We start from the raw sequence: 20212 nt of genomic DNA, 5'->3' as shown, positions 1-20212 counted from the left end.
GCAGATAAGAAAATATTTATTTACTGATGCTGTCAGTGATGAATCTGGCAAAATCATCCTGCGTAGATTTGCTGGAAGATGAAAATAAGGAATTGAAACAACAGGTTAAGTGAGTTAACCCAAAGCAAATGTGGGGTAGCTGCAGTTAAGTAGCTGCTGGCAGGGGAGTGCTGCATGTACCCTGCAGATGAGGGCAGGTTTACCCTCAAGCCAACAAGCTATTCACGCTGCTCCTGAATGTGCTAAAGGCTGTAAAATGCATAAGAAGTGAAATCCTATGTGATATAGGACAAACTACTGAAGCTATATTGTCTTATTCAACAGGATACTACTGTTTCTGTAAGCTTCCTGCAGTGTTTTTATTAAAGCCTGGAAGAGAACTTGTTGTTGAGCAAATGGGGAAAAATGGATACATGAAGAAACTTCTGACGTGGCAGTTTTGCTAACACTGTGTGGAAGTAATGCTCAACTAGTCAGACTTCAGTCAGTTAGCGCTGCTTTAACCAGGTTTAAAAGTGTGATTGGCTCCTCTGATTTTGTGCTTTCTTATTTTACCTGTGCATGACTAGGTATCTCTAATTTGTTTGTACTTTAACAGGTTAGCTTTGGTTTTATTTCTACAACTGTGAGCAAGATATTACAAACAGGTTCTTTGGCATGTTTACTGACTTTACTTTGATCCCCGCCCCTGGCCCCCAGGCTGACCCTTGGTCCCAAGATGAATGTCATATGATGAAATGTAGACACTGTTTTAGTTGCTTTAGCTTTTATTTAAGGTGATACTATTTGCTCAAATCACATTCCTTACTGATAGCTTTACTTCATTAATTTGGGATTCTGTCATGATAAAACTTCATGTATTTTGTAAAATTCATACAGAAAATAAATTCTGTGACTGGCTTATGTGATAGAGGCATCTACCCTGTGATGTTATCTGGTGCGAGACACTGCTGTGTAGATTTATCTTGGTGAATTACAGAGATTTGTGTCTATATACTCATACACAAATCACCTTAGTTATTATTTTAGCACAGAAGTTCTGTTGTACTGGAATACAATGTTTGGTTCAGAGCAATGTACTGAAGTTACTGATTGGGTTGTGAAGGCACAAGAAAAAGTGTTACGTAGAAGAAAGGTCAATTTACTTGAATAACTTGGTGCCTTTCTGTATTGTGACTGCATTGTAGGAAACACCTGTACAAAGACTTAAGTAATGTCCCTATTATTGCGTTGTTTCTACTAAGAGCATGGACTGGTAACAGTTGTTAAAATAACCAGTTACTTTAAATACATGCGTAAGCCTCAGCCTCAGAAGGAAAACAGTGTCTCTTGCATTAGTAAACGCTGTCACTGCGTTTGTGTTGGAAGGGCAAGTTAAAAATGTGATTGTCTTAAGAGCTTTCTAGCTTTCTGTTTTATACTTTGAAAACATAAATGTGAACTGCCTTTCTTCTGGTTTGACTTGAAATGGCTGTTAAACGCTCATGTCATATTCTCAATTGTTCACGGGGGAAAATGTTTTTTTAATTGCTCTCCAAAGTGCAATGGGTTTAGTATGACTAGAGTTTTCCTTATAAGTGTTTGAAATAATACGTTGCTGTGATATTAGCATTTCTATTGCTGATCCATCTAATCTACCTACATTGGTTAGAATCCTCATCTTAAACTTTTGTGATGACCGAGTTCACAAGGTTAACAAAATTCTGGGGCTAGTAAGAAGCAACACATTGCAAGGCTTCTACAAGCCTGCCTTAACTCTAATCCTTACTTACATGTTTAAAACCACCTTACCTGATGGATTTAGATGGTCTCGAGACCTGGACGTAACTGTCTCAACTCAGGTAACTGATAGCAGAGGATGGGCGAAATTCAGCTGATCGCCAGTTGCGTTAATGGTTTGCCTGCTGCCTTCTCTCCCAGGGCCTCAGGGTGAAATGCTGAATTTTCTTTATATGAACGTAGTTGCTTTAAAAACAAAACAAAAAAACAAGATGACACTTTTGTGGCATTTAAACAAGCAGGGTTCTCAAAACTTGCCTGTTATGCATCGGAAAGTTATTTTCTTCCATGTCTTGGAAACGGATAGTGAGAGACGCTTGGAGAGATGATTAAAGATTATAGCAAGGAGAGACTTGATTTCTCAGTATTCACCTTAGAAGACTGTAAATAGAGGGAGTTCTTTAACTTCATTGCTTTCTGAAGGGATCTTTTCCCATGCTGTGTAGAAACATGACTCTTGCCTTTCTTTAAGCATCTGAACAGCCATCTACAAAGTTCTCTACGGGAGAGCTTTCTAAAAGAAAGACTTCAGACTTGCATCCTAATGAATCTGCAATAAAAAAAAAAAAAGGATGTTTCTGCACATAACTCTGGCCCTTGACAGACTTCATTCCATTGCTGCAGGATTTGAAGACAGAAGGTTCTTCAGCCTCCTTATGAAAGAGAAGAAAAAAAAAAAGCCACTTCAAGATCTTTAAAAGCCTACTTGTAACACTTGACTCCTTAAAAGATCTTAGGGATAGTGACTAACATTGAAGTGTGTTCAGTTTCAGGCTTGGTGAGCATAAATTTTCAGTGTTAAGATCAGAGAAAACCATTGTCATAACACCTGCCCCTTCCTTCTGTGCCTGATGGTTTTTGTTGTTGGAAGGGGTTCTGAGTAGGTATTTAGCCACGTGGTTTAATAGCTCTATGCTGCTAATACGGTTTTCTTCTGTTCACTGTTTATTGCTCTGAATTTTGTCTAAGCAGTCTAAATCTCATGTTGTCTTTTTAATATTTCATTTTCTGTAAATAATGTAGTAGATGGCTTTTATTTTGCGACTGGCTTCTCTTAGGTCTTTATTGTTGAGGGAAGAGACCGGGTGGAAACAGTTGTTGTTTGAGTATACTCTTCATGGAATAAAAAAAGCCTCATTGTTTTGTTTTAAGAATAGCAGGACTTCCCCCCGCCCCCCCCCCCCTCCCCCCCCAGTGAAGTGAGGATGTAGACTAATGTCTGCTTCTAAGGAATATATTAATGTTGACCTTATTTATACTGTAGTTTCACAAGGACCATCTAATGTGTGTATGTGCACATGTATGTACACATGTAAACACAGTATTAGAAACCTTTAATGTAGTTATTTCTAAGTGTGCATAAGAAATGACATTTTTGAACTACTGAAGATGGAGGTAAATGCAAATGCATTTTAAGTCTGTAGTCTTTGGAGTCCACAATGGTGCTTTTGACAATGTTATCCCATATCTAAAAGCCTCATTCATAAGTATATATTAAGATGTAGGTATGTTTATATGTATGTTTAACATAGTTTATATAAAATCAATGTAAATTCTGTTTCTACAGACAATAAATGTTTTAACAAAATTTTTCTTATAAATAATTCAGTGATTTGATTCAGTAGTTATTAATGTTTGCTGTCATTTTCAGAGTATTTTATCTGTGTAGCCATTGAAATTTTTTAATACAACTGTTGCTTCTATAACTTCATTTATTGCTTCTTTTTGAGATTAAAGTATCGATCCACATTCTAGGCGCACCTTTTTGGCTAAAAAGCTCCCTTTCCAAAGACATAAAATATGAATCTCCCCTCATTACTAGCACAAAATAGATGTTTAAAAAAAAAAAACAAACCAAACTTTGAAAGGCGGTCTGTTGATCTCCTCCATGGCATTCAAAATCCTCAGCATCTTGGCTGAACTCTGATTATTGCCCTCTAAAGGGGCAGCACGGGGGAAGGCACACCCTTGCTTGGCTAACTTTACCAAAGTTTACATTCAATAAAAGAGCATGCATTCTTAAGAATTCCCTTCATACAGTATCATCAGTGTGAGGTGACAATAACCATGTTTAATACAAAGATCCCCTAATAGAGTGAGAATGAGGTGAAGCTAGAACTTGCAGTGCTTAATTAAAGGAAGAGACATAACTTCCCCATTATTGACTTAAACTTGCCATAATCCAATCTGTCTTGATCTTCACTATACGTAAATAATTCAGGCTTTGGGTTTTTGTGGTGTGGGGTTTTTTTGTTTTTTTTGTTTTTTTTTTTTTTTTAGTAATTCCCCTTATCTGGTTATTATCTTTGAACTGGATAGTAAAGTAAAACTCCTTTGTGTGTGGTAAATCTACTGCAATGTAGAGTAACTGGGGGTGGTGGTGGGGATTGTTACTCTTTTCCCCTCATGAAAAATGTTTAAATAATACTTGAGGGGATATAATAATAGTGCTTCCCAACTATTAGACCACGGTCTTCAGAAGTGATGTGGCTGATCATGTTCTAAATTGCGCATCAGCTTGATAAAAGATGCTAATTTTCATTGATACCACTTTAAAAGCATCTCTAGCTTCTCTAAACAGTTCCTTAACAGGTAAAGAAAGTTTCTTTTCTAAATGCCATCATGATGTGTATTCATTCAACTCTTTTCCCACTAAACGTAAGGTATCCGAATAACACACCGAAGGGTAGGCCTCTATTGGAACACAAGATCAGTCCTATAGAAATTCTCTGGCTTAGGAACAAGGGGAAGCAAAGTTTGGAGCTACTACAACAGTGCTCCCCACAGTTTACAATGAGTTTTTTCCACTTTCTGGATCTGTACTGTGTTACCGCTTTACTTGGGGAAGCCAAGAAATTCCCATGCATTAGTGATAGTTGAAATGAGGAATCTGAGTGCCATCAAACTGGTGTTCCCCTATGCATTGTACACTGGCATTGTGACATAACTACTTTGTGGTTTTTTCCTTACCACTTTTACTACCAGCCCTGATGAGTTCTTACAGAAACAGTGCTATTGGTATGTACCAACCTAAATTATTCAGACACACCATTTACTCCACCTTAAGCTACACAGCTGGAGCACTGGAAAGACAACCTTAATATAAAATTACTTACAACAGAAAAATCCTCTTTCTCAAACGTAGTTGCATCAATTCTTAGTTTGACAGGTTATTTTGTTCTGATTGACTTGACCATTTCAGCTAGTTTGTCATACTGCTTAAGTAAAAGCTGCTACTTCTCATTCTGATAATAGAGAATAGAATCATAGAATCACAGAAGAGTTTGGGTTGGAAGGGACCTTACAGATCACCTAGTTCCAACCCCCTGCCATGGGCAGGGACACCTCCCACCAGACCAGGTTGCTCAAAGCCCCATCCAGCCTGGCCTCGAACACTGCCAGGGAGGGGGCAGCCACAGCTTCTCTGGGCAACCTCTTCCAGTGCCTCACCAGCCTCATGGTGAAGAATTTCTTCCTAATATTTAATCTAAATCTCCCCTCTTTCAGTTTGAAACTGTTGTCCCATCACTACCCTCCCTGATCAAGCATCCCCCCTCCCCCCCTGCCTTTCCTGCAGGCCCCCTTTAAGCACTGGAAGGCCGCTATAAGGTCTCCCCGGAGCCTTCTCTTCTCCAGGCTGAACAACCCCAACTCTCTCAGTCTGTCCTCACAGGGGAGGTGCTCCAGCCCCCTGGTCATCTCTGCGGCCCTCCTCTGGACCCTCTCCAAGAGGTTCATGTCTGTCTTGTGCTGGGGGCCCCAGAGCTGAACACAGCACTGCAGGTGGGGTCTCACCAAAGCAGAGTAGAGGGGCAGAATCACCTCCCTCGACCTGCTGGCCACGCTTCTTTTGACGCAGCCCAGGATGCGATTGGCTTTCTGGGCTGCGAGCACACATTGCTGGCTCGTATTCAGCTTTTCGTCTACCAACATGCCCAAGACCTGCAGGGCTGCTCTCCATCCACTCATTGCCCAGCCTCTATCTGTGCTTAATTTCCTAGAATTAATCCTGTAAATCTTTCAGGTAATAGAGGTCAAATGTCATTATACAATGAGGAATTGTGGGTAAGGGAAACTAGCATTGTTGTATTAAGGTCTGTATGAATGCGTGAACGTTGACTTTCTAGTAGCATGTGACTGGCTACAAGATGCTCTGCCTATGTCTGAAGATAAACCATTTTTTCCATTTTCCCCTTCTGTCAGTGGTCTGAAAACACAGCTGAGGTGGTTCAAGTCTTTGACTTCTCCGTGAAACACTGAACTGGAGACTGTCTACACCTACATCCAGCCTGTTTCATAGCTGAATTTGCTTTTCATAGTTGAACTTACTTTCCTTCTTTAGTTATGTTTAAAAACTCTTTAAAAAATTGAGTATTACCTCTGTGAAGGTTTTGTTGTATCACAATAATTTTTTGCAAAAGATTAGAATTAGAAAAGACAAACTGCATTACTCATGATGTTCCATTACATGCTGTAGCAGCAAATAAGTAACTTCAAGGCAAGTTTTCATGGCTGTGGTTAAAGTTTTCTTAAAAGAAAAACCAGATGTCAGTCAATAATTAGGAATTTGTCTAAATACTTAAGCCACTCATTGGTTAAACTCCTCTAATTTTCTCTCAAACAGTTCACCACTGTCACAATTTCAAAAATGTGGATTTTCATAACCAAGAAGCCAGATGCCACCTGGAAAGACTTCCATTCGCTTATACACTTCTAATCTAAAAACCCCCTTTTTTTACAAAACAGTGTTGTGCATGGGCAGTAGTGGTACAAAAATCATATCCTTTATGTTATTACCAGTTTTCTGTCTTCATACCCAGATTAACTACCCGAGGTTAGAACAGGCTTTTTTGCTTAACATTTCATAAATATTGAAGGTGCTTCTGCTGTAAAAGATGTTACCTACGCTATTATCTTTTTATACCAGGTTATATAGTTTTTAATCTCCTCATCCCCTCTGCTGATAGTGTAGGGTTTTTTTTCAGCGGTCTTTGCCTGCGAGGAAGGCTCCCCGGCCTCACGAGGTGCCTTTCTCCCCAGAAACGTTCCTGATCTAAGTGCTCTCTCCTTCGCTCAGGTTTATTGCAGCAGGCATTTCACATCTTCCCGCAGTATCCGAAAAGAACAACCAGCTGCTCGTGTGCGACTCTCTTTCCCCCCCCCCCCCCCCCCAAAAAAAAGAAAGACCACCAAAAAAGCCACTCTTCATCTCATCATTTTGCCTGTCTTCCTCGTCTTCCTTCCCTCCCGGCCCCCACAGCCAGGCCTATGAAGGGCTGGGGAGGGGAGCGTGGCGGCTCCCTCCGAGGCGACCCGGGCTGCCGCCCCCCTTCCCTCACGGCCAGGGCCGGGGAGAGCCGAGGCGCGACAAGGGGCACCCGCGGGGCCGCCGTGCCATCCCCGACTCGCCCCGGGGGCACGGCCTGCAGCAGGTAGCGGCTCCCGGCGGCCGGGGAAGGCGGCCGGCAGCGATCCGACAGCCGCCTGTCCCGAGCAGCCGCCGGCTCCTACTGACGGTGCCCGGAGCCCAAAGCGCCCTCCCTCCTCCCCCAGCGCCGAAATAAGGCGAGCCCCTTCCCCTCCCCTGCCCTGCCCGAGCCCTCGCCGCCTCCCCGTGCCCGGCTGACGATTCCTGGCCTGAGAGGGAAGGAGCCACCCCTTTGCCCCCGCCGGGCGAGGCGGGCCCGGGTCGCCGCGGCACCCCTCTCCCCCGACCCTGCCCCCGCTGGCGACCGCCGCTCCGTTTCCTTCCTCCCCGCCCTCCTTTCCCCGCCGCCGCCGCCGCTGCTCCCGGCGGCCCGAGGCGGCGCAGCGGCTCTGGCGCAGTCTCGCGACACTTCCCGCAGCGCCGCGCCGAGCCGAGCCGAGCCGCGCCGCTCGCTCCGGCAGCAGCAGCAGCAACAGCAGCGGCAGCCGCCCGCGGCGGGCAGACCCAGCTGCTGCTCGCACCCTCGCCCTGCCGCACGCACCGGCCGGCGGGGGGGAAGACTCCCATCCCCGCGACTCGACAGCAGGCGCCTCTGGGCGCCCGCGCTTTCTTCCGGGCTGCTCTGCCCGGCGGCAGCGGGGACCCAGGTGGCTGGCAGGAGCTGAAGGCTGAGCCCCTTCTCTTGCCTGATTTTGATTTTTTTTTTTTTTTTTTAAAATACGTACGAATACATATGCTGAGGGAAGCCGAGGTGCTGCTAGCAGGACGCAGAATGCAGCCCGGCTGCAGCGGGTGCTGAGAGCGGCGGCCGCCGGAGGAGGGAGCGGCTCTGTCAGCAGCCTCTTCTCCTTCCCGCGGCGGCGGCTCGGGCTGTCTCTCGACCCCTTCGCCGTGGCCAGCCGCCTCAAACTTTCAGCCTGTTTCCATCACTAGGCAAAGCCCAGCTCGACATAAATGGGTGAGTTCAAGCCGCCGGCTCCGAGTTGGCGGTGCTGGGGGGGAGCCGGCTGGGGCTCCCGCCCGGCGGGTGGGGTGCGTGCCGCCGCCGCGACGGAGGGCCAGGGGCGGCGGGGAGGGAGCTGGCCGGCACCCGCCTCGGCCTCACGGCTTTTAACTTCTCCTCCCCCTCCCCCGGCCGAGTCAATAATTGTTTTCATGTGACGGGCGGAGAGGTCGGGGTTTGCGGCGGCGGGGCGAGGGCCGGGCGCCCCTCAGGGCTACGGCGGTGGGTGATCCGGAGCGCGGCTGACGGGGTTACAAGCCCTCTCGTACATCGTCCTCGCCGCCTTCCCGCTGGGCACAGTCACCCCCGGGGCAGCCTGAGGTGTGGTGGCGCCGGGCCGGGCGGAGCGAGGCGGGGGGGGGGGTGGGGGTGGGAATGTGTGGAACCGCCGCCCCGGGCGCGCAGGTTGCGCTCCGTCGGCCGAGGGGCTGCCGGCGGGGAGAGCTGAGGGAGCGCGCGGGGCGGCTTGCGGGGACGGGGACGTGCCGCCCCACCCCGCCCCGCCCCGCCGCGAGGGGGCGGCCGTTGGGGCCGTTGCGCGGGGGTCGCTGGAAGCGTTGCGCGGGGGGCGGTTGCGCTCGGCAGCCGCTGCCCGTGAGGTGGCTCCCGCGGGCTGCGGGAAGAAGAGGCTGCGCCTGGTTGCCCGGCCCGGGGTGGGCAGCGCCCGCTACCTGTGCGGCGGGGGAGGCGTGGGCAGCGGGCGGAGAGCGGGGGGGGGCCTGTGCGTGTGAATTGTCCCATTATGCGGGGCGAGGCGGCGGCAGCGGCGGTGCCAGGCGCGGGCTGGCTGAGCGATGCGCCCCGGGGTGTCGCTGGAGCGGCGCTGGCCCGCGGCTCCCTCTGCCCAGCACGGTGCCCGGCGGAAAACGACGGGTTGGAGGGAACAAAAGAAACGGCCCGCTGGTGGTGGGCAGCGCTGGGTGTACCCACCGACCGGCGTCTGAAGGCAGGGGCGAACGGCGCTCCGAAATAGCGGCGTTCAGATGTCCTCAGGCCCCCCCGGCTGCCCGCCTCGCTCAGGGTAGCGGGGATGCTGTTGGGCTGCGGGGGATCCTCAGAGCAGTATCGCTAAACCAACTAAATACATCGCGTTACGTGGGCAGACATTTTACACGATTTTACCTGTTGTGGTACAGTGACGTTGGGAATATAGTAGGGAAAAAAATTGTCCCTTTGTTCTTTGAGAGATGAGTTTGCAGAGTGCTGTCGGAGCGATGCACAGCCGCTGTACCTGCGTGTTAACAAGATTAAGCACTAGCTTTTCACTATTGACTTTCAGTTAGTCCTCCAGTCCAGGCTGAAATGCGTTCACCCCTGTGCAGCTCATTCAGCTGCATTGATCTGGGTGAACTCTGATGCTGCTGACACTAGGCCAGCATCCCAGACCGCCACGTTTAATTGGGTGCGCTGTAGAAGACTCTTTTAGGGTTGGTTTGCCTGCCAGCTAACGCAGCTCTCGACTTCTGTCTTCTGTAGCAACAGATAAGATTTTAAACACGGTACTGTGTTGAGGTGTAGGGGTTATAACTGCTCAATGGAGCAAAGTCTCTCTTTTGACAGTCGGACTTGATAATCTTAGAGGTCTTTTCCAACCTAGTGATTCTATGATTCAGTAGGGCATGTCAAAAGAAACAATTTTTTTAATATTATGTTTGTTTTCTTATCCTCCGTTGGTGCATTTGCTTCTTATAACTTTTGTATTTTGCTACAATAAGACTTTTCTGGTTTCTGCTTAATCTGTAGTCCAAATGTTAGCCTTTTTTTAGCTTCACGGTACAAAAGATTAAGGAAAGCGGTAAAGGACCAGTGAAGTAACTTGTGTTGCTAGAGCTCTAGAAAGGTTTTTGAATACTGTAACTTCGCAGTGAAGGCCATCTTTTTTCCTTTTACCCACCCTTCCCTCCCCTGGGCTGGCCACGATTGTGCACATCTGGCTTCTTTAAAGCTCATTTGGATAATGACTTTCCCAAGTCACTGTGATTCAGTCAGACTTTTCTTTGCAAAATGGGAGTGGAGGGAAGGTAGATATGGTTTCATTGTTGTTTGTATCTTTAAATGGTGAGTCTTGTAGCTTAAAAACAAATAGAAAAATTGTGCAAGGAAGTGGAGGTATGAGTAGTATGAATCTAGGAGATATCAAATGAAAACAAGAGTTTAATTAAAAACATTTTTAGCATTGTTAGCATTTTGAAAGACACTTTAGTTGCAGAAAAAACAGGTGAATTCTTATGTGTACTACACTGTTGAGATATCTACTGTTTTATTTTGAACTTACTTGTATGCCTTCCATTTTAACCATTTATATTTTCTGTATGGCTCTGCATATTGTTGTTAGTCCAGCCCTGTACATGTATATGTATGTGTATGTTACACACGTATATACAAAAGTTCAAGTTTTTTACAGCAAGTACCCCATACCTTGTAAGAAGTAGTTTTATTGATGTTTTATGAGCTCTTCTATGACATTATAGGTAGAGTACCTTACAGTGAATTAGTTCACGCTTAGAATGGACTTGTCAGGAGAGTTGAGCGAAATAATGATGGTAGTTCTCTAAATGTAAAAGAGGGTAAGGCAAAGACCTTAAAGGTAATTGTGAATACAGTGGAACAAGCTTGGTCCCCCTCCTTCGATGTCTGAGAAATGAAGAGGTGGTGTTTTGTGGGGCCGTGTGTGTGTTTGTTTGTTGTTGCTTTGGGGTTTGTTTTGGTCTCTCTCTTTTTTTTTCCCCCAGACTACTTAGAATTGCATCTGGTTAGAAAACTCCTCAGTCTCATTTGCAAGAGCTTTGCATGCCCACACATCAGACTGTCCTCCTGAAGTTGGAGGTCCAGAAAACAAAATAATAAGAAGGAGTGGTAGCTACTTGGGGGAAAAACTGGTTTGAAATGTACTACGTATCAAATCCAGAAAATGCAAGAATACAAGTCCAATTCTAGAGAGCAGTGTTTAACTGCCATCATCACAGAACAACGAATGTTGTGCAGCTCCTTGTGTCAATCGAGACCCACCTTCCAACTGTTGCAGTAGCTGAAGGGAAATCCTTTTTTTTGCTATGCAGTCTTTACTCATCTTCAGAGCACGGGCAGTTTCGTGCATTAAATGAGGTATGGGTCCGCTATAATGTTAATACCGCTATGAAGCTTAGCAGTTGAAGCCTTCATCATAGTGCTTGTAAATACCAGGTTATAAATAAACACTTTCATCATCAATATTTTTTTCATCTTAAAGCTTTTCTGTGGGAATGGGGAAGAGAGGATACCTTGCTTTTGTTCATGTGAAATCACATTGATCAGCTCTGCCTTTGTCGTAGTTGGGGTTAGGATCTGGAGGCAGTCTTGTGCCCTTTGAACCAGTTAGATGATATACTGGTGGACAACTGTTGGCTGCACGGTTTTACATTAGTGGTTGGGGAAGATGCTTTGCTGTGAAATACCTCAGCTAGTTTGTACACACCAGAGGAATGTTACACCAAGAAGCAATGTAATCAAAAACCTGAATGTATGTGAGAGTCTGATTGTTCTATACCAGTTGCAATTCCTTTTCCTGTTTTTCCCCTTTCTTAATTCTGTCTTCTCCCGTTCTAAATTCTCTTCTATCCCCTGCCCTCAACTTCTGCCCTACTTCCTTTGTAAACCCGTTTTATTTTTTTCCCCTTCTTTACTTCTCTTTACGCGTTTCCCCTTTCTCCCTCTCTCTTATCGGAGCATCAACAGAGGGAGCACTCCGAGCGCATTGCCTGCCTGTGGGGCCACACGGACCTCCGGCCAGCGAGAGCTGCGCGGGCACCAAAACTCCTGCTTGGCCCCGTGGTGTGCCTTGGGGAGTGCAGCGGGAGCTCTGAGGGGCTGAGCTGGTAAACTCTTAACGACTCCACCCTCCTGTGCCAAACAAAGCGCTCTGGAGGCCCGAGCTTAGCAGAAGTTGTATAGATCACAGGCGGAAGGTGGTAGGTGTGTTTGTGGTTCTCTTTGACAAATTTCAAGTTCTCTGTCCAAAAATGGTGAGGATTTTGGAGCCTTTCAACCAGATAGCAGCAGTAAGATATTTTTAAATAGGAATAGCATGTGTCATTCTTGTCATCCTTGGAAACAGTTTGAGCTGAATAAGGAAAAATCGTAAGAAAGATGATTAGCATGATTTTGTTCACTTTTATTTTATTTGATTTTTTTTTTTTAAAATAAGGTTTTAGGCATCTGTAAAGTGGGTTTATATAGGAAATGTTGTGTAAAAATCCTCCCCAACCTGTAAAAAGTCTTTGTTCTTCTCCTCATATGGGTTATTACTCATTTTAATTCTTTTGTTGTCGTTGGTAGGTTTGTTTCTCACAACAAGGTAGTTGCGCTGGAAGTGTTTGGGATCAGGTTTCCAATTGTTTGGTGACAGTATGTATACAGCCTATGAATGTCTTCACTATCTGACTTCAAGTGGAGTTTTCATAAACTGTGATAAAATATTTTCAAGTAATCTATATAAAATTTCACACAAAAATAGGTAGTACAAAGCTTTTTTTCCTAGAAATCAAAAGCATTTCATAAAAGGTTGTCAGAGCTGCCTTCTAAATGGATCAAGATAGGGGTCTGAAATAAAGAAATATAAAATACATAAATATGTGTATGTATGTAAAAGATTATGGAAATAATTTCTGATTGCACAGTCTTTTTTTTGTGTGTCGGTATGTCTTCTGCTCGTGCCTTTCAAATAGCTCTTCTTTTCTTGGTGTCTCCCTTACAGTGTTTTTTTTAGATTAAGTGTTGCTTTTAGATCAGAAAGTGTGATAAAGAAGAGAATACTTAGTTTCTTAAAACAGCAGAATTCTTGCTCCTTTTTGTGCTTATCAAAGATTCATATGTAGAAAATTATGGAAGAGCTGCTAGAATAGATTTTTTTTTTTCTTGTGCCTGGATTTAAGGAAGTATATGTAATAATTAAAACACTTCCTTGAGAAGCAGTTTTATTTTTATACTAATGCTGAGTGCATACATATTTCTGTTTAAACTGCTACTCATGCAATACATACAATTTATCTGTAATGTCATTCAGATTGCTTCTTTTGTAATTGCTATTCACTGGGTGTTAGAGGGTTTTTTGAGAATACTGCTGGTAATCATTCTACCAGCAGTGTATCAGAATTCATATAGGAGATCAGCATTGACCTTGTAGATAATGCATTGACTTCTTCTGCACTTGAAGGGGAAGGGACGCATGTGTCAGGAGGAGAAAAAGGAGAGCTTGGTAATGTGAAATGAGCAGCTGAAATTTCAGGTCTGAAATGTCACTGAGGTCACTGAGGTGCTGAAAGCAGGTTAGGTCTGCTGAGATCAAAGGAGAGAAAACAGCCACAGAGATGGTCTATGTTGTTTTGCTCTGATACTGCTGTTGTAGAGCAAGGTCATAAAAAATGATGATGGATTTTGTGTGGTTCCTATCTGTGGTTTTTTTTTTTTAAAAAAATCTCAGAATACAAAATCCCGGACCAGAGTGTGGTTGTTTTCCCTGGATGCAAAAGCAGGAAGTAGCTGTAGGGCATATCCATGTGCTGTACACTGAGGAATGATGGAAGAATATATTAGGGGGAGGGGAACGAGAGAGGAGGTGAGTATCAAGATTCAGTAATTCAGCTAATGTGAAAGTAATTGCTGACAGTCTGCTACACACAGAGAGGAAACACAATAAAAGCTCTAAGTCCCTATGTGTGAGAGAATATGCAGTACTGCAGTTCGGTAGTCAGGGATTGCATTAGCAGCTGGAGTTGACTTTTCCCCCTCTTTTTATTATTGATAAATGAGAAGCATCAGTAGAAACCAACTCTTGAGAATGCCGTGGTACTGCCCACTTAAAAGCTGTATGGTGAGATGACTGTTGCGATGTCTCAGCTGTGCTTTGTTCTTAACTTTGCCTTAGAGAAAGGAGCATCGTTGTTGATGGGCAGCGGAGGGGGAAAGGGTGTCTTTGTTCTCATTCTTATAGCAGTTTGTATTCCACTGGGGGTGTCGCTGAGAATTTGTCCTTCTGTTTTAGAATGAAGAGTTGTCTAGAGTTGTGGACCAGAAATTATGTTTGTGCTAAAACAATTCTCTTTAGCAGCAAGGATAATGCAGTGTAGAAAGCTGAGCAGTTATGGGAGGAAAATATCCCTAACTTCTAATTAATCCGTAGTGTCAGTGTAAAGAGGTGCCTTTTGAACTCTGCCTTTGAATTTCATTAGAAGTATTGTACAGAAGAAAAAAGTTCCTCTTTATCTCCTTCTCACTCTTTCGTACTGTTCAGCTAAATCACTTCTGATGGTTGAAACCAGCTCACACCAAAACCAGTGTAAGTCTATTCATTTACTTGAAGATCAAAGTCAGCATTGGTGCACGACCCCCCAAGGGAACTAATGCTTTTTCAAAAATGTCAGTATAGATTCGTTGCATGTGTTGCAAGTCAAGGCTCAGCTTGATCCCGTGGTAGGGGGGTTGACTAGGTGATCTTTCAAGGTCCCTTCCCACCCAAACCATTCAAAATGATCTATCAATGTTTAATTAGCTTTCAGTGGTCACACTGCTTATATTTAAAAATTAAATGTTTTGTGTCCCACAAGTAATTTGTAATTAGTGAATTCATGTGACCTGCCTTTAAAAGAGACCACCAAAACCAACAAAACCCTCCCAGCAAAATAGCAATCCCCATGACATGTTGTGTCTTCTGCTTGCAGTTTCCAGGAACTTGCCTGTTAATTTGGAAAGCAACATGTTGGTGCTTTTTATTGATAATGAGGTCTCAAAACAAACACACACAAATCACTTCAGGGTGTTTTCCTGTTTGTTTTGGTTTGGTTTTGTGGGAGGTTGTTCTTGGAGGTCAGTGCAACTGTTAGGGCTATTCTGTGCTGTGTTGACTACCAGTGTTAGCCTCAATCTCTTTGTATGTAGCACTGTCTTTCCACATAGCTAGATTTATAAAGGGTTTAATTCAAGGTAGGAGAGGTATTAGAGTGTAAATGTACACGTACAGAACTTTTCATCTTTGAGCCAAATGTAAAACCATTCTTTGAGAACTCTCATCAGGTTTAAATCAAATATGTCTTCTATCTGTGGTTGCTGATTCATCCTCACCACTGGCAAGAAACATTTTTAATACTCTGGTGACTTGGCAGAGTGTGTTTTTTTTTTTTTTTTCCATGATAGGCTTGTGCAGCATTGAAAATTTGCTGTCCCTGTGGCAGATACAAAAGTGGCAAGCAGCAAGACCTCGGCTTAATTTTTCAGTGTTTTTCTCATTCCTGCTCGCTTTCTGTGAGGTGTCACCGAGCTCTTATTGAGCTGTTAATGCTCTTCTGTCTATTTTCCTCTGTGAAAGGGCACAGCAGAAATTCCAAAGTGCATCCAGGAAAAGATGCCTTTATTTTGGTATTTCATTGTGACAAGATTTAAAAAACTTTTTGCTGCTAAATTCAGAATGTTTATAAAAAAGCATTTTAGCTTTGACCTTATATTTCCGAATGTAAGGATTAATGACTTGCTTTGGAAGAGTAGTGATGTTTATTTATAAACAATATTTGAATGTTTTATGGATGAAGATTACCTAGATATTTTTCTTTTTCAGTTCTTATGAATGTGTCCTTACTGTCATCAACAGCTTTTTGGAAAAATACCATATCAAGACCTTTCACTCTAAGCAGGACCATCTAAATTTGCTATGAAATAGTCTGGGTGCTATATTTCAGCAAGACTGTGGAATGCAGTGTTTGTTGAATACAAATATCCAACTTTTCTGCTTTAACTATCAGATTTAAAAAAACCCCACACAAACCAGCCCAGATCTCTCAAACAACTACCAAAAAACCCAAACCCTAGCTGAATCTAACTTTGTTCCCATCAGCTTTTAAATGACTGGGCAAATGGAGGTAGCAATGGGTGCAGAGAGGAAAGCCCTCTAGTCAAGGTTAAGCTTGAGAAGCCTTGCATTGAGTGCATGCTCAAGCAGTTTGTGACAATGGATTGTTTCTGAACATCTAAGAGAGAGTGCCAGTACTTCCAGGCAGGATATGGTCCTACTAACTGGGAAAAGAAAGTTGCATTATGTGGAGGCTGGCCTGGTAGCAAGAAAGGTATGGAACTTTGCTTGCTGATATAATGGAAATTTAAATTCCAGTTCCAGAAGAGTGCAAAAGATGTCTGCAAATTTGTGAGCCCTCATGATATTAAAGACTTTTTCCTTAATGGCACGCTCCACGATTTATTCTTCAATTTCGATTTTTGTTCAAGGAAACATCAAGCTGCCAACAGTTGTTGAGAGCACTGGCTTGGTAGCTTACAAACTGTTTTCTTTATACCTGTGTTTTTAGGTTGCTTGTGGGAAAGAAAAGGTTAATCACTATGCAATCTTGGAATCTAGAATTGGTTCAGACTTAAAATATTTTGATATTGAAGTCAAATGGTTTAAACCAGCTCCAACTAGTAGATTTGAATGATTTTGAATACACTTTTGTGCTTTTGTTGTGTTTTTCTTTAATGAAATGGGTAACATTTAAGTTTGATCTTGTCGCAGTTTAATCCCAGCTGGCAACTAAGCACCACGCAGCTGCTTACTCACTGCTCCCCTGTCCCAGAGGAGAGTTGAAAAAAAAAGAACTAAAACTCGTGGGCTGAGATAGGAACAGTTTAATAACTAAAATAAAATAAAATAACAACATCAATAATAATAAAGTATTATAATAATAATAATAGCAGTAGAAATGAAAAGTAATATAACAAAAAGAGAGAGAAATAAAACCCAAGAAAAGACAAGTGATGCACAGTGCAACTGCTCACCACCCGCTGACCGATGCCTGAGCAGCCATCCACCCCTCTCGGCCAACTCCCCCCAGTTTATACACTGAGCATGACGTCCTGTGGTACGGAATATCCCTTTGGCTAGTTCGGGTCAGCTGTCCTGGCCGTGGTCCCTCCCGGCTTCTGGTGCACCTCCTCACCAACAGAGCACGGGAAACTGAAAAATCCTTAACTTTGGGTAAGTGCTACGTAGCAACAACTAAAGCATGAGTGTGTTGTCCACGTTATTCTCACACTAAATCTGAAATGGAGCACTGTACCAGCTCCTAGGAAGAAAATTAACTCCATCCCAGCCAAAACTAGGACAGATCTTATTGTACGATTTGAAGCCATTTACTACATTGAGCTGATCATTTAACTAGTTCAGTCATTAATCTCAGTCTGATACTAGATTATTTTTTATCTTGATTTCATTGGTAATTACTGTATTCTTAATGTTGGAAATGTGTTCTTTGTAGCTATTTTTGTTAGTAACTTTTTATGTTAGTAACAGCCTTTCAACTGCGAGAGAAATCTTACTGCTACTGTTTCTGTCATCTTTTATTGAAATTGTTTTTAATGTTCATCTGCCTGGAGAGCTGCTGTTTCCTCCTCCATCCAATAATCTCTTCTAAAATCAGAAAGATCTTTATTTTCTTTGAAACTTTATATTAAAGTCCCTTGTATCGCCTGATCATTCATCAAATAACTTTATTTAGCTGCACTTAAAAACAATTGAAATACACTTGCCAGTTTTAGTTTGACCACTGAGGTCAGCTTGAATGGTCTTTGTTCTCTCACCTCATACTGTCTTTCAGAATTGCTCACTTTGGTTTGCATTAAGCATGCTACTTATTTTAAAGACTATAATTTTTGTGTGTGAAGCACCTATAAATAGCGCTTTTGATTAGCTGACATCTCAGTTATCTGATTGTGGTTCATGGAAGATTGAGATAAGATGCCATCTAGTTCATGATGAACTATGGTCTAACAAGTCAAAGTCATCTGCACTGGTTCCGGAGTCATGAGAGATCTGTTAATATGTATTCCTCTGCAATATATCTGATAATTTGTTCACAGTTGTGCAGAAAACAGTCTTGTTTGTCCTGTGTGTTTCTTGTTCCTTCACCTCATTCTGTCAGAAAGCAGTTGCTCCTCTTCCTTTCACTTACAGAAGTGCATGTATGCCTCTTTTCCCTTGTAAGTTGTGTTTTGTTGTTGGTTTGGGTTTGTTTTGTTTTTTAAAGAAATCTGCATCACTGTTTCTCACCTGTTTTTCTGGAAAGGTGCTCTTCACGCGGTTTTGTGTGTGTGTGTGTGGATACCTGATACCTGTGATCTCTTCTTTTCAGACACACTTCCTTCAATTTCATCTTTCCTTCTCTTTCATCTGTCTTTCAAGTGTACTGCTTCTCTTTTTAGGAAACTTTCCTATATCCTTCACTTACACGGTCTCAAAACTCCCTATATTAAGATGCAAAGATAAACAGAATTCTGAAGACAATCTGGTATGTAATACAGCAAAATTGTGGTTGGTCCTTTACAAATTTTGCTTCAGAATTAGGGAAACAAGAAACCTTCAGCTATTTTCCCATAAATTCCATGCCTGGAAGGAGAGGGACTGGCTGTCTTCTAGGAACTGTTGCTTTAGTCTGCTGAGGTTTTTTTCGGAGTTGGAATTGACACCCTGGAAGGTGAATGCCAAGGTGTGCATTCCACATTGTGTTTTGTCAGCCACCTTTTTGATATTTTCTGATGGAAGAGTGGTGCCTTTGGTGTGTGGAGAAAAACAGGTTGTGGAAGCGGGCAGAGCCAAATGCTGAAGTTCCAGTGTTTTTTAATTTGGAGAAATTAAAAGCAGGATGTTGCTATTTTAAGTAGAATTTCAGTTCCTGTCTGTTCAAGTCTATCAGTGTCCCTGTCAAGAACTAAAACCAAGGAGCTGATGTAAATGCAGCCTTACAAGGCAGAGATCTTAAACGCAAGAAATGTTCTTTGCCTCTTTAGGCAGTCTGAAATGTAGGACTAGTTTTGGCTTCCAGTTTCCTTGGCTCCAAGAGCTTGGATCATTGGAAACCAGGGAAGGTCATTAGAAGATTTTTCAAATGGATGGAGCCGTTTTTCTTAGATGAGGGAGAAGTAGAGCTTTCAGCTTAACCTTGGGAGAAGTGGTCAAGGTAGATAACATCCAGTGACAGCGTTATCTCTGTCCTGTCTAGTTCTCTTGGTTGTATGGTTTACCTGCACACTGTCCTCCTGGGTATCATAGAAAGATTCTGTGCCAGCATCTGAGGAGTCTCAACTTGTCTTGAGTAGGTTCTGCCTTATTGTCACTTCCTTGCCCACGTACTTTGTTCTGTTCCAGACAGTACCAGTGTTGGTAACTGGGGGTGGATGGAAGGAGAGGGTTGTCAGGAGAATAATTGCTTATAAAACAACAGGGTTCATTGCCTCTGTTTATGTTTACTTGGGCTCTACAGAGAGCAGTCCTGCTGCTTCCTCCCCTTTCTCCCAGCATCCTCAATGCAGCAATGGGCTCTTCTGTCTAAATGCTATTGTTTGTGCTTTCGCTCCATACGCAGCTCTGCTGAGCATTCGTGTTCAACCAACGCACAGTAGCTCAGATTCCCTGTTGGAGCAATGTGGTCATCAGGTCACAAGCTGTTCTTGCTCGCAGTGAAAGTCAGTGACAAGGTTTCAGACATACTTGTTGGGCTTGTGTCAGTTTGTGCTTTCAGGATTGTTCTTCCAGGGCGGAGCTCTGTGTACTGTCTCCTTCTTGGAGGTTTGTTCTAGTCGTGAGTGTTGAAGAAGATCTCTTGGAAGTGAGCGTGAGTTCTTCCTCAGGTGGAGGAGACTTCTTGACTTCTTTAACCTGCTACCAGAGATACGTGTTAGAAGAGCTGTGTCTTCTACTTGCAGCGTAACCTCTGCTTTCTGAAAGGCTTTGTCTTATTCAAAGTCCAGAGAATTTCTCTAACAGAAAATGAAAATAAAAAATGTTAATGGAAGTGCCTCCTTGGCCAGGCCTAATTGACACATGGGATTTTGAAAAGCACCATGAAAGCAAACCAGAGAAGTTAATATCTGTGATGTGGGAACATTTTTGTTCATAAGAGAAAAAAAAAAAAAAAAGTATTAGTTTGTGAATTCTGTTTATTGTGACATCCAGAAGAAATTACCTGCAGAAACTGATTTGAGCTGAGGAA

The sequence above is a fragment of the Leptosomus discolor genome, chromosome 1, assembly GCF_034619465.1.
Source record: "Leptosomus discolor isolate bLepDis1 chromosome 1, bLepDis1.hap2, whole genome shotgun sequence".
Taxonomy (NCBI): domain Eukaryota; kingdom Metazoa; phylum Chordata; class Aves; order Leptosomiformes; family Leptosomidae; genus Leptosomus; species Leptosomus discolor.
Note: the sequence above shows the minus strand (reverse complement) of the source record.